The sequence below is a fragment of the Coenobita brevimanus genome, chromosome 94 (genome assembly GCF_032717465.1).
Source record: "Coenobita brevimanus isolate Jiangsu-jjx chromosome 94, ASM3271746v2, whole genome shotgun sequence".
In the NCBI taxonomy this organism is placed as follows: domain Eukaryota; kingdom Metazoa; phylum Arthropoda; class Malacostraca; order Decapoda; family Coenobitidae; genus Coenobita; species Coenobita brevimanus.
Window position 1 is genome coordinate 42836721 of NC_137047.1, and position 15979 is coordinate 42852699.

A 15979-nucleotide genomic window follows, 5' to 3' on the forward strand; every position below is an offset into this window, starting at 1 on the left:
ACGAGAATAAAGTGGCGGACGTAAGGCAGAATAAAAAACGCGCCGTGGTGATCTTTTGGGAAGTAATATGATTGAAAATAATGTAGTATACATGTTTTTAGCTGTGAAAATGGAAATGTTTGTTGAGTGACGGGAAGACCGCCGCCACAGTGCATGTCGACCGTACGCTCCGTTGATTTTAGCCTTATTTTCAGTGCTTATTGTACAAATACGGATTCTTAACTACCTTTATGTTGTAGTATAAAGTTTACTGTGACAGAATGAGGCTGTGGTAGAGGGGAAACCGGGTTGCTGGAGGTGTGAAAGTGAAGATTTGGTTACCCAACTTTGCAAGTCTCCACAAGTCCTTGGGTAGTCCACGAAGGCTCAACACCTGTCTCTGGAGAAAGCTGAATGTAAGTACTATCTGCCATACCAAGTATAATGTTCTAGGGTTAATCTCTGATTTTTGGCGAATATTTTCCTACAGGTACTCAGACCGCGATACAACCCCGCCACTCGGGGGGGGAACGACTGTACACAGCCGCGTTTAAGGGGTTAAACTGGTTTTATTCGAATTATAATATTCGAAAATTAAGTTTGACCCCATTCTGAGCAATTTGGCCAGGAAAGTGATGGTAGATCTAAATTGTTACAACTTTATGCTGCAGCACAGAAAGAAGAAAACCACTCAGACCAAGATATAGCAGTTCTTTATGAAGAAGACAGAAAACTTAAGGGAATTATCTTCATCACCAGTAGCACGGGAGTCAGAGGAAGAGGAAGGACAGCAGAGCGAGGAGGGACAACAAATTTAGGGTGGGGAACGGCGGGAGGTGGGGTAGCGGGAAAAGGAGGGGCAGCAGCAGAGGACGAGTGATGCATAGATGAAGTGAGGCTTTGTTGTTATTGTTTGTGACCTACTTTCTGTAATGAAAATGTTGCTCTTACTGTAGTGTTTTTATGACCTACTGATGCATTAATAATGTTGAGGAACTTTCACAATGCCATGAATGAAGCAGAATTGAAAGAGAATCCACGTAAAAAACGAAAACAGTATGTATTTGGGGAGAAGTAAACAACACTTCAGCCCAACTAGGGCTCAAATGTTTATTTCTCCCCAGATATATTGTTTTTGTTTTTTATGTGAATTTTCCTTCAAATTAATATTGTTGCTTTTAGGCCAACGGCAATACCACGTTGAGTACACCGCTTCCCATCCGATCAGCGAAGTTAAGCAACATTGGGTCTGGTTAGTACTTGGATGGGTGACCGCCTGGGAACACCAGGTGCTGTTGGCATCCCTACGTGTCAAGTGGGGTTGGTGGAAGATTAGTGCCCCTCCCTGTAAAACAATGAACTCTAAGCCCTTGACCACCCCGTTTGGGATACATGGTGTCTGGCAATGAATGAATGAGGTTTAGAGTAGCATAACTCCCCAAATGGTAAACTTTCCCAGAGTCCAGGAACGTAACCCCCAATATTACCATTGTTTCTTATGGGAAAATTATGTTTTAAAAACTTGTTTTTAACTAATGCGACCTCTCCAGGAACCTAACCCTCACGTTATTTGAGAGGTTACTGTATAATTAGCGAAGAATAAATGCTTGCTTTTGGAATTTGTTGATGAAAACATTAATTTGGTAATGAAAATTGAGGAGTTTGGTAATTTGGCCAAGTTCAGATCTGGCAACCCTGATCGTCACCCGACCACGTGATGGCGAAACACTCACTCAGGTTGGTGGGCACATGACTGCGCTTGACAGGGGTAATAGCAGGGGTTTTGGGTGGAGCCATGGTGGTGCTGTAGTATTCCACAAGACCAAAAAGAAATGCAGACGGATGAAAAGACAACTGATCAGCAGGGCAGAGCACAGGAGACAGGGAGCTCAGCCGGTCTGTCTGGCAGCAAGTGGTTGGAGTTGTCGAAATGCCGGGAATAACCATGTTGAACAACGGAAAGGGGTATAGCTTTATAAATGTCGAAACAACGAATTATTGAATAACGATCAGTCAAAAACGACAGTTTGGTGTAATTTGCAGTGATTTGTCGTCCTAGATAATCATTTACATCCTTTTTTTTCCTCTTCACTAGTCTCTTTACATGTTTCTTGCTTTCAGTGTATTCAGTTTTTATTTTAGTTGAACCTACGTCCTGTAACCACTCTAGCCACTTCTTCCTCTTTTCCTCCACTGCCCTCTTAACCTCGTCATCCCACCATGCTGTATCTTTCTTCATTGTTGTTACTCTTGCCACACCACACAACGCTTTAGCATTCCTAATTAAGCAGTCCCTGGATGCATTCCATAGGTCATCCAGATCCTTTTCATTCCTCTTTTTTTTTTTTTTTTTTTTTTTTTTTTTTTTTTCATGAATGGAGGAAGGAAAAATAAAGGAAAAAAAAATAAGTCCATGTGCCTAAAGGCATCCTCCATTCATAAAATATTTATAACAACTAGATTTAAATTGAAGTGGATTAAATGTTTGTGGGAAGCAACTCCCAGGAAGATTTTGCATGGAGCCTTGGAGAGAGCTCCAACATACTTGACCTCTTCCTCACAACTAATCCTTCTGCTTACTCTGTTAATCTTTTCTCTCCGTTGGGCTCCTCCGATCACAACCTTATTACCTTAACCTGTCCTGTCACTCCGGTACGGCCTGTGGACCCTCCAGGGAAACGTCGTCTGTGGCATTTTGGAGTCGCGAACTGGGAGGCCCTCAGGCAGTACTTCTTTGATTTTCCCTGGAATGATTATTGCTTCCATGGCCGTGAGCCATCTGAGTGTGCCTTGCGCATTACGGAGGTTATTCTCTCGGGCATGGAAGCATACATTCCTTTCTCATATCCTTTGACTAACGCAAGAAAGCCTTGGTTTAATCACGCTTGTTCTAATGCTGTCTGCAACAAGGAGAAGGCCTACAAAAGGTACCGGAGCCAACCCACCCCTGAATCACATCATCTTTACGTTTCTGCCCGGAATCGTGCTAAGTCTGTTCTTCGCTCTACTAAAAATAATTTCATCCATACTAAATGCTCTCAACTCTCCAACTCGAATTCTTCCCGCTCCTTCTGGCACCTTGCCAAGAATCTTTCTAACAACTTTACCTCATCATCCTTCCCTCCTCTTTTCTACTCTGATGGTTCTGTAGCTATTTCTTCTACTGATAAAGCAGATCTCTTTGCACAGACTTTCTCCTCCAATTCCACCTTAGACGATTCCGGTGCTGTTCCTCCATCACTTCTCCCCTCTGACTTCCTCATGGCTGACATTAAAATTTCTTCAGTTGATGTATTTTCTGCCATCACTGGCCTCAGCACTAACAAGGCATATGGGCCTGATAGGGTCCCTCCTGTTGTTCTCAAGAACTGTGCTTCTGTGCTTACACCCTGCCTAGGCAAACTCTTTCGCCTTTGTCTGTCAACTTGTACCTTTCCTTCTTGCTGGAAGTTTGCTCTCATTCAGCCAGTCCCAAAGAAGGGTGACCACTCCCAACCCTCCAACTATCGTCCAAATGCTTTAACGTCCTGTATTTCAAAAGTTTTCGAGTCAATTCTTAATAGAAAAATTTTAAGGCATCTTTCCTATCACAACCTTCTTTCCGATCGTCAGTATGGGTTCCGTCAGGGACGCTCCACTGGCGATCTTCTCACCTACCTTTCAGACTCCTGGTCATCCTCCTTTCGGGACTTTGGCGAAAGCTTTGCCATTGCACTTGACATCTCAAAGGCTTTCGATCGAGTCTGGCATAAATCTTTAATTTCCAAACTGCCCTCCTACGGTTTCTATCCTTCTATCTGTGCCTTCATCGCTAGCTTCCTTTCTGGTCGTTCTATAGCCGCTGTTGTAGACGGCCATCGTTCTTCTCCTAGATCTATCAGCAGTGGTGTTCCTCAGGGCTCTGTCCTATCACCAACTCTCTTCCTTTTATTCATCAATGATCTTCTAAGCTGTACATCTAACCCTATCCACTCATACGCTGATGACTCCACCCTTCACCTTTCCATTCGGTTCCCGCAACGCCCATCTCAACAGTTACTTCAAGAAACAAGGGATGAGGCTATGGCACACCTAATGTCTGACTTGGCTCGTATCACTGACTGGGGTAAAAATAATATGGTTGTCTTTAATGCATCTAAGACTCAGTTCTTACACCTATCAACCCGACAAAATCTTCTACAGGTATACCCATTAATGTTTAATAATATTCAGCTTAATCCTGCATCATCCTTGAACATGCTTGGGGTTTCATTTACTCGGGACTTATCTTGGAAAGACCATATTACATCTCTTGTAAAATCTGCTTCCAAGAGATTGGGTGTGCTAAGCCGACTCCGCTCTTTCTTTACCCCTGCACAATTGTTGACTCTATACAGAGGTTTTATCCGCCCCTGTGTGGAGTACAACTCTCATGTGTGGGGAGGCTCCCCACATGCAGCTCTTCTCAATAGGGTGGAGTCAAAGGGTTTTCGTCTCATTAACTCTCCTCCTCTTACTGACTCCCTTCAACCTCTGTCTCTTCGCCGCACTGTTGCATCTTTATCTCTTTTCTATCGCTACTTTAATGGTCACTGCTCCGCTGAACTGTCTGCTTGCATTCCTCCACCTCTACGACGGGCGCGTAGCACCCGTCTGGCAGCAAACTCTCATCCCTTTTCTGTCCAACTCTCTAATGCAAGAGTTAACCATTACTCCCAGTCTTTCATTTATGCAACAGGTCAGCTCTGGAACTGTCTCCCTCTGTCTGTATTTCCTGCTGCCTATGATCTCCAGTCTTTCAAACGCAGTGTGTCCAGGCATCTCAAAATGATCGGATCTTGAATTTGGCTCTCTCTTGTATTTTGTTTTTCTCTTGGAGGGAACTGTTACTGCGGGCCATGGCCTTTGGTTCCTTCTTCCTCGCATTTAAAAAAAAAAAAAAAAAAAAAAGTTTACTGATTCTAACTCCTCCCCTACTTTGGTCCTGTATTCATCTGCCATTTCTTTGATCCTCAGCTTCTCTGCTTTGTCTTTCTCCCTGACTGCTCTTCTCTCACCTGGTCCACCTCACTCCTCCCAGCTTGATCTTGCATACCACAATCATACTGTATGATCTGATAGACCTCCACATCGTCCTCTCACGGCCCTCGTATCGGTAATTAATATTGTACATAAAGTTTTGCAAACCAGCCCTTACTAATATTGGAAGACACATCATTTTTTATTTGGTTGTTTTTGTATACATTTCCAGATGTGTTTTATTGCTGTGCAAATTCTATCTAGATATTTATCTATTGCCAGAAGCCATAATCCCACAATTGAGTAACGATAAATGTGAATCTGAACATATATGTTTTTGTCACATAGCATAAATGAGCTCCATGCAAAATTAGGGTTTGCTAGACAGTGTTATAACTTCATGGAGATGCTGATCTAATGGCAGCTAATGTTCCAGGTTCACAGCTGGAGTCAGAGCAGTGAAGCAGCCAGAAACAGTGTTGTCATCAGGGTGCTGCCTGAGTAAAACAGGACTGATGGCACATCTTATGTTGTATTAGCACATCCAACAAGAGGTACCTCAGCCAATGGACAACTTATGTTGTATCTGTTGGAAGATTTTTTTTTTTTTCCTGCATCGCTGATCTTAGACTTACCTGCAGTGGTATCATTTTCACTATCTGTTGCTGCAGAGATAATAACAGCTATTGAAATTTGGACAAGGGTGGTAATTTCAGTTTAAATTGACAGCTTGACTCTGCAGTGATGCCCTGTATATTTAAAGTTACGATTCAGAAGCACGCACATTTGTAATTAATTGTGTCATCAAGATTGTAAAGAAAAAATAGTCTGTGGTGAAATTTTATCTTTTTTATGTAATTACAACTACCCAGCATATCCTGTAACAGTGATGAATTTTAATAGTTATTGGTCATTTGTAATGGGAGCATCTTATGACCAAGCAATGATGATACAGTACAGTCATCATATTGGTGTTAGACCATAAAGATTAACACAAATGTAGAGTAGTTGAAGTATGACGGAAATTGAGAGAGGTGAAAGGATTGTTATACTGGAGGTAGTAAAGGAAGAACCAGTTGTAAAGCTACAGTAGATTATGAAGTGAGTGATAAAATAATGGAGGTGGTAAAGGAAGAACTAGATGTAAAGCTAGAACCAGATGTAAAGCTAGAGTGTGAGGGGAGTGATAATGGAGGCTGTAAAGGAGGAACCAAATGTAAAGTTAGAACCAGATGTAAAGCTTGAGTGTGAGGGGAGTGATAAAATAATGGAAGTGGTAAAGGAAGAACCAGATGTAAAGTTAGAGTTTGAAGTGAGTGATGAAATAATGGAAGTGGTAAAGGAAGAACCAAATTTAAAGTTAGAATGTGAAGTGAGTGATAAAACAATGGAGGTGGTAAAGGAAGAACTAGATGTAAAGGTGGAGTGTGAGGTAGGTGAAGAAGTGTTCCTCAGTGAGAATGAGATTGTCCAGGACACAGTGTCCCTCTCACCTGAAATAGAGCAGTTAAAACTTTTGGAAAGTGATAAAGCATTTCCTTTGAAGAACACTCTTATCCAGCATGCAATAGTTCAATCAGGGGTGCAGAATTTCAAGTGCAATGTGTGCAGTAAACTGTTTCGTTGGAAAAGCCTTCTCACCAAACACCTTTTTATTCATTCAGGAGTGAAGAATTTCAAGTGTGATGAATGTGGCAAACTGTTTGGCAAAAAATGTACTCTAGACAGACACCTTGTAGTTCATTCAGGAGTGAAGAACTTCAAGTGTGATGAATGTGGTAAACTGTTTACTCAGAAAGGTAGTCTCACCAAACACCTATTAGTTCATTCAGGAGTGAAGAATTTTAAGTGTGATGAATGTGGCAAACTGTTTGGTCGGAAATGTAGTCTTACCGATCACCTATTACTTCATACAGGAGTGAAGAATTTCAAGTGTGATGAATGTGGCAAACTGTTTAGTCGGAAAAGTAGTCTCACCGACCACCTCGGAATTCATTCAGGAGTAAAGAATTTCAAGTGTGATGAATGTGGCAAACTGTTTGGTAAGAAACGTAATTTAACACAGCACTTAGTAGTTCATTCAAGAGTGAAGAATTTCAAGTGTGATGAATGTGGCAAACTATTTGTTCAGAAGAATTGTCTCTTAAAACATTTACCAATTCATTCAGGAGTGAACACGAGTGAATTTCAATGTGATGAAAGTGGTAAACTATTTTGTCAGAAAAATACTCTTATCCAACACTTATTAGTTCATTCAGGAGTGAAGAATATCAAGTGTGATTAACCCTTAGGCACCGGGCATGGGTTTCCCTCTCCACATCCCAGAACCAGGTTATTTTTGGGAAAATCAATTTTCCCCCAAATATACTTTTTTTAAATTACAAATCAATCACAAATGACAAAAAACACACAAAAAGCACGTACTTACTCTCTGTTGGCGATTTGGAGGTGGTGGTGTGGTGTGAGGGAGCAGGTGCGTGGCGGCTGGACAGAGCGTGTTCAAGGTTGCAGTGGTGTGGTGGTGGAGAGTGGAGGGATGATATCTCATGCCAAAATAAGTGTTGAATGTGTCTTTCTTTCTCTCACTGATTCATAATGCCGTATCAGTATAATATTACAACTAAAATAGCAAAAAAATACAAGCAAGTAACTAATAAAAATTGGCTTATTTTATGTTTACCATGATATTTATTTTCTAACAGACTTATGTCTGTTTAGGTATTCACAATTATTTACACACTATTTACACATTATTTCACTGTTTTTAGTACTTCTTGACAATGTGATACTCCCTAAAGGCTGGCTATGGTCAGTACAAGTGTACTCAAGCACCCATACACTCTCCCCCACACCCCTTGTCGCCCTCTAGTAGCAATCCCCACCACCCTACCTGACCCAACCTCTCCCCATCCCTACCCCTACCCTGAACCAGTATCAGCTGGTTCCAAGGCCACACTCTCCCTACGCAGGCCTCCCACTACCCTCCACCACAGCCCTCCTCCCTGCTGGGCTGCCCTCCCACCCCTCCCCCACCCTCACCCCGTCCCCTCCCCCGGCCAGCCAGCGTGACCCCGCACACCAGCCATGTCGGGACAATACTCTGAGTCCATATTGCAGGCTATGAAATTCAAACGCGCACAAAAAATTAAAACGTCATATGACGTGGACCGTAGGCCTCTGCCAACACACCATATGACATGGACCGGCACCTAGGGGTTAATGTGTTAAATTATTTTGTCGGAAAAGTAATCTCACCAACACCCATTAGTTCATTAAGGAGTGAAGAATTTCAAGTGTGATGCATGTGGTAAACTAAACACTTGTTAGTTCGTTAAGAGGGAAGAATTTCAAGCGTGATGGTAACTAAACACTATTAGTTCATTCAAGAGTGAAGAATTTCAAATGTGATTAATGTTGTAAACAGCTCCTTTGGTTCACAGGATTTGACACAATACCTGCTGCACAGTGGTTTGAAAAGCTCGCCCATAAGTATGGTGTTATGTGGGCTCTTGCATCTCATTAAAGTCAGTTGAGTGCATATCAGGCAGCATCAATCACGCATATGTCTCTTTAGAAGGAAATTACAATGTCACTTTGTTTAATTCATTGCCCTCCTATCCCTGATGCATCACTTTCACCCTGGCAGGCTGCTGCCTCTGCCAATATCCTCCCCCCCCCCTCCAATAATATACAGGTATTATCACGAGGCGCATCACGTGGAGAAAGTAGCACCAACCTGGCTCTCCTCTTGTGTGATGCCTTGCCATTCTCTCTACCCTCCTCTCATTCAGTGACTTTCCTGGGCAAAAGTTTTAAATTTTTGTGTGTGTGTTTTTTTTCCTTGGTGGTAGGTGGGGGCACTCACCATCCACTCACTCGATGTAGAGCTGCTGTCAGGTGTCTGCCCTTTCCTCTCCTCCATCCTTCTTTCCATCCATCCTCTTCTTTCTTCCTTTCCTTCATTCTTTCCTTGTCCTGCTGCCTATGGGCAACTTTACACTCCCTCTTGTCTTTCTTTCCTTCATTCTTTCCTCTTCCTTCTGCCTGTGGGTGACTCTAAACTGAGTGACAAACCAAATGGTTTCCAGTACATCAGGAAACCATTTACTATGCTGGTTGGTAACCTTATAACCAGATTTCGGCGCCTGGTGGTTTAGTGGGTAATTATTGCGCTCCAATCGGATTGAGTCGGTGAAGGTTTATATCCAAGGGATGGTTGGGGTTGATTGCCTATAATGCCACTAAGGGATGAGTGAGGCTGGTCACTCTCATATTAAATGTCGGGACCAACTGCCATCCCCAGGCTCGTATGCTCCTCATGGGGCAATGTAGGACTGGATGATGGATGGATGGATTGTTTACACTCCCACAGTGTAAACATTGTCTTCCAGTTTTGTGTGTAAATGGTTTGTTTTTTTTGCGCAAGGAAGAAGGAACCAGAGGGCAGGAGCCTGCAAAATAAAAACAAGGCAACAGAGATCTATATTCAAGATACGTTCATTCCGAGATGCCTGGACACACTGTGTTTGAAAGACTGAAGATTATAGGCAGTAGGAAATACAGATAGTAGGAAACAGTTCAGCGTTGACTTGTTGCATTCATGAAGGACTGGGAGTAATGGTTAACTCTTGCATCAGAGAGTAGGACAGCAAAGTGATGAGAATTTATTGTTAGATGGGTCCTATGCGCTCAATGTAGTGATGGAGGGATGCAAACATACATGTCAGAGGAGCAGTGACCCTTGAAGGAACAATAGAAGAGAGATAAATATGCAACGGTGTGGTGAAGAGACAGAGGTTGAAGGGAACCGGTAAGAGGAGGAAAGTTAATGAGGCGAAAAGCCTTTGACTCCACCTTGTTGAGAAGAGCTGTATGCGGAGATTCTCCCCACACATGAGAGTTGTTCTCCCACAGGGGTGAATAAAACCTGTGTAGAAAGTCAACAACTGTCAGGGGTAAAGATGGACGGAGTCGGCTTAGCACACTCAGTCTCATGGAAGCAGATTTTTACAAGAGAGTTAATATGTTCTTTCTAAGATAAATCCCGAAAGAATGAAGCCTCAGGTATATTTAAAGATGATGATTGATGGAGCTGGATATTGTTAAAGGTTAGAGGGTACTCCTGTGGAAGATTTTGTCAGGTTGATAGATGTAACAACTGAGTTTTTGATGCATTAAAAACAGGATTATTTTTACCCCAGCGAGAGATATGAGCCAAGTCAAACATTAGGGGTGCAATAGTCTCATCCCGTGTTTGTTGAAGTAATTGCCGAAATGGATGCTGTGGAAAGTGAATGGAAAGGTGAAGGGTAGAGTCATCAGTGTATGAGTGGATATGGTTAGATGTACAGCTTAGAAGGTCATTGATGAATAAAAGGAAGAGAGTTGGAGATAGGACAGAGCCCTGAGGAACTCCACTATTGATAGCTCTAGGAGAAGAATGGTGGCAGACTACAACAGCAGCAATAGAACGACCAGAAAGGAAGCTACATATGGAGGCATAGATAGAAGGATAGAAACTGTAAGAGGGCAGTTTGGAAATTAAATATTTATGCCAGACACGATCGAAAGCCTTTGAGATGTCAAGTGCAATGGCAAAGCTTTCGCCAAAGTCCCAGAAGGAGGATTACCAAGAGTCTGAAATGTAGATGAGAAGATCACCAGTGGAGCATCCTTGACGGAACCCATACTGACAGTCAGAAAGAAGGTTGTGATAGGAAAGATGCTTTAAAAATTTTTTGTTAAAAATAGACTCAAAAACTTTTGAAACACAGGATCCTTAATCAAATAGGCAGTAGTTAGAGGGATGGGAATGGTCACCCTTCTTTGGGACAGGCTGAATGAGAGCAAACTTCCAGCAAGATGGAAAGGTGGAAGTTGATAGACAAAGGCAAAAGAGCTTACCTAGGCAGGGTGTCAGCTGTGAAGCACAATTCTTGAGGACAACAGGAGGGACCCCATCAGGCCCATGTGCCTTGTTAGTGCTGAGGCCAGTGATGGCAGAAAATACATCATTTGAAGAAATTTCAGTGTTAGCCATGAGTAAGTCAGAGGGGGGGGAAGCGATTGAGGAACAGGACTGGAATTGTCTAAGGTGGAATTGGAGGAGAATGTCTGAGTGAAGATTTCTGCTTTATCAATAGAAGAAATAGCTACAGAGCCATCAGAGTGGAAAAAAGGAGGAAAGGATGATGAGGTAAAGTTGTTAGAAAGGTTTTTGGCAAGGGCCCGGAAGAGCGGGAAGAATTCGAGTTGGATTGTTCAGAGCATTTTGTACAAATAAAATTATTTTTAGCAGAGCGAAGAACAGACTTAGCATGGTTCCAGGCAGAAACATAAAAGAAATGAGATTCAGGAGTGGGTTGGCTCCAGTACCTTTTGTAGGCCTTCTCCTTGTTGTGGACAGCATTAGAACAAGCATGATTAAACCAATTTTTTTTTCTTTTTTTTTTAGTGACAAGATATGAGAAAGGAATGTATGCTTCCATGCCCGAGAGAATAACCTCTGTAATGCACAAGGCATATACAGATGGCAGTCGGCTATGGAAGCAATAATCATTCCAGGGAAACTCAAAGAAGTTCTGCCTGAGGGCCATCCAATCAGTAGCTCCAAAGTGCCACAACCAGCGCTTCTTGGGAGGGTCCACAGGCCGTACTGGAGCAATATGACAGGTTAAGGTGATCAGGTTGTGATTGGAGGAGCCCAACGGAAAGGAAGGCTTAACAGCATGAGTAGAAGCGTAAGTTGTAAGGAAGAGGTCAGGTATGTTGGAACTCTCTCCAAGGTGGTCAGGGATATAGTAGGGTGCTGTACAAGCTGTTTTAGGTCATTAAGAATAGAAAAGATGTAGGTTTGTTCACCAGGTGGATCAGTGAAAAGAGAGGAGAGCCAAAGGTGGTGAACATTGAAGAGTCCTAGAATGGAGATTTCAGAGAAGGGAGAAATTGATAGGATGTGCTTCATCTGGGAAATAAGATAGTCAAAGAATTTTTCATAGTCAGTAGAATTAGGGGATAAGTAAACATCACAGATAAATTTAGTCAGAGAATGACAGGAAAGACAAAGCCTGAGAGTAGAGAATTCAGAAGATTCAAGTTCAGGAACATGAGAGCAAGATCTGTAGTTTCATACTTTCCATGCCATATACACAATAGCCCTCTTTGGCTTTGAAATGAGTAGCTATAGGGGATACAGAGAAGGGTTGCTATCAGTTGCCTCAGACAGCTGAGTCTCAGTGAGGAAGAGAAGGTGAGGTTTAGAGGAGGAGAGGTGGTGCTCGACAGAAAGAAATTTAGAGGAAATGAAGAAGTGAGTCAGACAGTGGTTCCAAGCATCTCACTTGGTCGTCACCGGGAGATGGGCGGATGGTGGGGGCTTTGATGTTTCCCCCCATGGGGACTCTGAGGCTTGGTTATTAAATACCATTTTTGTTCTGTAAAATCTTGAATAGGATGTGAAGTGTGTAATGTGCATGTAATTTGTTGTTGCCAGTTAGAGGAACTAGTAGCCTACTGGAGAGCCTCCCGGCCTAATCTCTGTTACTGAAATACTGAAAAAGTTCAACAAAGGTGGATGGTCAGGAGTTAGTCCCAAGGGCTGATGAAATGGGAGCTTCAGCTCTCCCTGTCATCAGCTTATCATCCACCTTAGGAATACTACCCTGGTCGACTGGTGCGACAGTCTACTCCCTACGGCAGTGACATTAAAAAATGTTTTGTGCAGGTGACATGCAAGTAGCAGGTGACGTAGAGGAAGTGTGACAATGACGTAGCAGGTGATATGCGAGAAAAAAAAAAAAAAAAAAGAGCAATGGTGACATTTTCAAATAATGTGTGCAGCAGTGACATCTGCCTGTTTTATGACTGTTATATGTAGGATTTGTAAATACGGTGGAATCTCCTAAATTATGCGATCCTATAAAGCAGATTCATAATACTCAGCAACATCATGCAACAGTTTAATGTATCAGTAACTTGTGGAAGTTACACAGAATTCGCTAATGCTGCCTCAAAAGTGATGCTTCTCTGATGCCTCGTGTAATAAGCGCCACCATTACCTCAAGCCCACGTGTCTAACTGGACTTAAACCAGTTGTAGTCAAGTATGGCAGTAACTAAACCAGTCATATTCAAGCATAGCACTTACTATAAGCCAATCACAGTGCTTCCCTCCCACACCAAGCATGAATGACGTGTGCGCTTGATGCCCAGACACCCGGCTCAGTGCATTATCTCCTCTCGGTTGTTAGCATGTGGTTTGGGTGTGGTTTACTAGAGGAATTCCCCCCCCCCCCTCAAGCTTGCTTTGCCAGCCCATTGTTACCATGGCCAATCGTAACCTCCTGAGCATACAGCTTCTTTGAGGAAGGGAAAGAAGAAGAATCCAATGTTAACATACACCTATAAGTTAAATGTATATAATAAGGAGGATTGACGGCGGTGAGAAGAAAGCCAAAATTACCCACCATTACAGATTCAATGAATTACTTTCATACCAAATGGCCATCGTAATTACACCTATGTTATAACAGTCACGATCTTAAGTTAAGTAATTTTGTACAAATGCAACACAGATAGTTAACTGGTGAAGTGTGGCTGCATGAAGTGAGTGGAAAAAAGTAATATACAGTACACCTGTTTTGCGGTGTTTAACCCCTTCTTTACCGACCCCTCCCCCAAATGTAAACATTACATTTACCCCCCATACCGACCTGATAGCTCCCCCTCCCGTAGTGTGAGGGGTAGTGTATATTTTTTGCCACGTCAAAACTATTCACTGTTTTTTATTTGTTTGTATACTGATGATCACATAAACCCAGCATGATGTTAGTAATAAAAAAATATTATTAACCCCTAAAACGCGGATCGTCGTGTTTGCGACGCTCGGCCATAAGGGCAGGACGGCGGGTCGTCGCGTTTGCGATTTTAGTAAATTTTGAATAACCGCGGGCAAGCAGGCTCCAGCTGGTATTGTCTATCAGTACCACCACCCTCTAGCTACAACTAGCATACTTTACCTTTGTACTACTGACCTCAGTTGTTGCCAAATATCGCGTTTTCCCCCCGTACCCCCCCCACCACGGCCTGGCCAGCCTGGCTGTGATACATGGCAGCGCTCTGAGCGCTCAGAACTGTAAATCTGCGATCTCCTCTCACAAGCAGTTTATGCTACTAGGAAATGCTTGTTTCCCCAGTTGTAACACTAGCTTTTTTTCTCAGGGTTTGCCTCTGTTTAGCATCAGTTTACTGCAGGCTTTCAAAGTGAGATTATGGCGAGTTCTAGCTCTTCCCAGTCAGTGCAAGCGGCCGACAGGAACGAGAATAAAGTGGCGGACGTAAGGCAGAATAAAAAGCGCGCCGTGGTGATCTTTTGGGAAGTAATGTGATTGAAAATAATGTAGTATACATGTTTTTAGCTGTGAAAATGGAAATGTTTGTTGAGTGACGGGAACACCGCCGCCACAGTGCATGTCGGCCGTACGCTTCGTTGATTTTAGCCTTATTTTCAGTGCTTATTGTACAAATACGGATTCCTAACTACCTTTACGTTGTAGTATAAAGTTTACTGTGACAGAATGAGGCTGTGGTAGAGGGGAAACCGGGTTGCTGGAGGTGTGAAAGTGAAGATTTGGTTACCCAACTTTGCAAGTCTCCACAAGTCCTTGGGTAGTCCACGAAGGCTCAACACCTGTCTCTGGAGAAAGCTGAATGTAAGTACTATCTGCCATACCAAGTATAATGTTCTAGGGTTAATCTCTGATTTTTGGTGAATATTTTCCTACAGGTACTCAGACCGCGATACAACCCCGCCACTTGGGGGGGATTGACTGTAAACACCCGCGTTTTAGGGGTTAAATAAATCATTACGGTATATAAGTTTACATATCTTATGCTAAAGTACTGTTACCCAGGTAACTACTGTACAAACTGGCTTGAAAAAAATGTCCTGCACAGATGGATGGCTTATTTATGTACCTTGTAAGCTAAGCATGAAGTATGTGGACACACGTGATGGTGATGGCGACCTTGACCCACTTGTTGCCGAGAGTGCAGCGTCACTAAGCTCCCTGCTATTTTCCTCCTCCTTCCTCACTCACATCAACTTCGCTATCATTTTCAGGATCACAGTCATCTACTGACACATCAGACGCTGCTGCATCATCATCTGATACATCTAAATAAGTATCCTCATGAGGAATAAACTCGTCACTGTCGGAATTTGCCAGAGATCCCATGAGAGAAAAATATCCTGTACACCCTCTCTCGTGGTCAAGTGCGTGGTAACTGACTCTCTCAGGCAGGCCAAGGGGTGTAAATTTTGCCGTATGTCAGCAGAAAATATAGTACGATATCTGTAGTAGAAATTATAAATAAAATAATGATTGGTCTAAAAGAGGTTACATCACAGATGAGTGAGCAAGCCATTGGTGCCACCGCAACTCAGTCATGACGTATCTTATGATGTCAGAATTCGTCAGAACTTCGTCACAGTCTTTGTCATCAAAACACAGAGCTGTTGCTAACACGAGGTCCTCAGAAACAGCCTTACCGAGCTACCCTGAGGCCCATAAGCTGCCATTCATTAGAGGGTGTACCAGCGTACAACGGTAGCGGTTCCGGTGTCTCATGGGTGTTTACTGGCGATGTATGGGGGTACATCAAAACACATTTTCGGTAAAGAAGGGGTTAACCCCTAAAGTACTATAACTGACGATCGTCAGTTTGCTGCGTGGAGTCCTATGACTGACGATCTTAGAAGGTCTGTCAAAAACTGACAGGCACTTAGCCAGCCCCATTTCTGACATAAGTCGTTCCTACCCAGTCAGAACTAAGAGATGAGGTGGTGAGAAGGAAGATCCCATGCCCTCACCAGGTCTGTAGGGTGACCTCCCCCCAGCCACTTCTCCACCGCCCTCTGGCTGACTGGGTACAGCCAGTTCTATCCCCTCCCACCCAAACTACTCACCAATACCACATCAGCATCATATGGGGGTGTCTCGTGC

The 15979-nt window shown here is 43.1% G+C and overlaps 1 protein-coding gene and 1 non-coding gene across 2 annotated transcripts in view; one reads left to right on the forward strand and one right to left on the reverse strand.

Annotated features, from left to right (window-relative positions):
* Positions 1-15979, reverse strand: part of LOC145412903 (uncharacterized) — a 383488-nt gene that overhangs the window by 140755 nt on the left and 226754 nt on the right. The window lies entirely within an intron of this gene.
* On the forward strand, positions 1162-1280 carry LOC145413057 (5S ribosomal RNA). The gene has a single exon (XR_013899667.1). It is a non-coding gene; the product is annotated as a 5S ribosomal RNA (ribosomal RNA).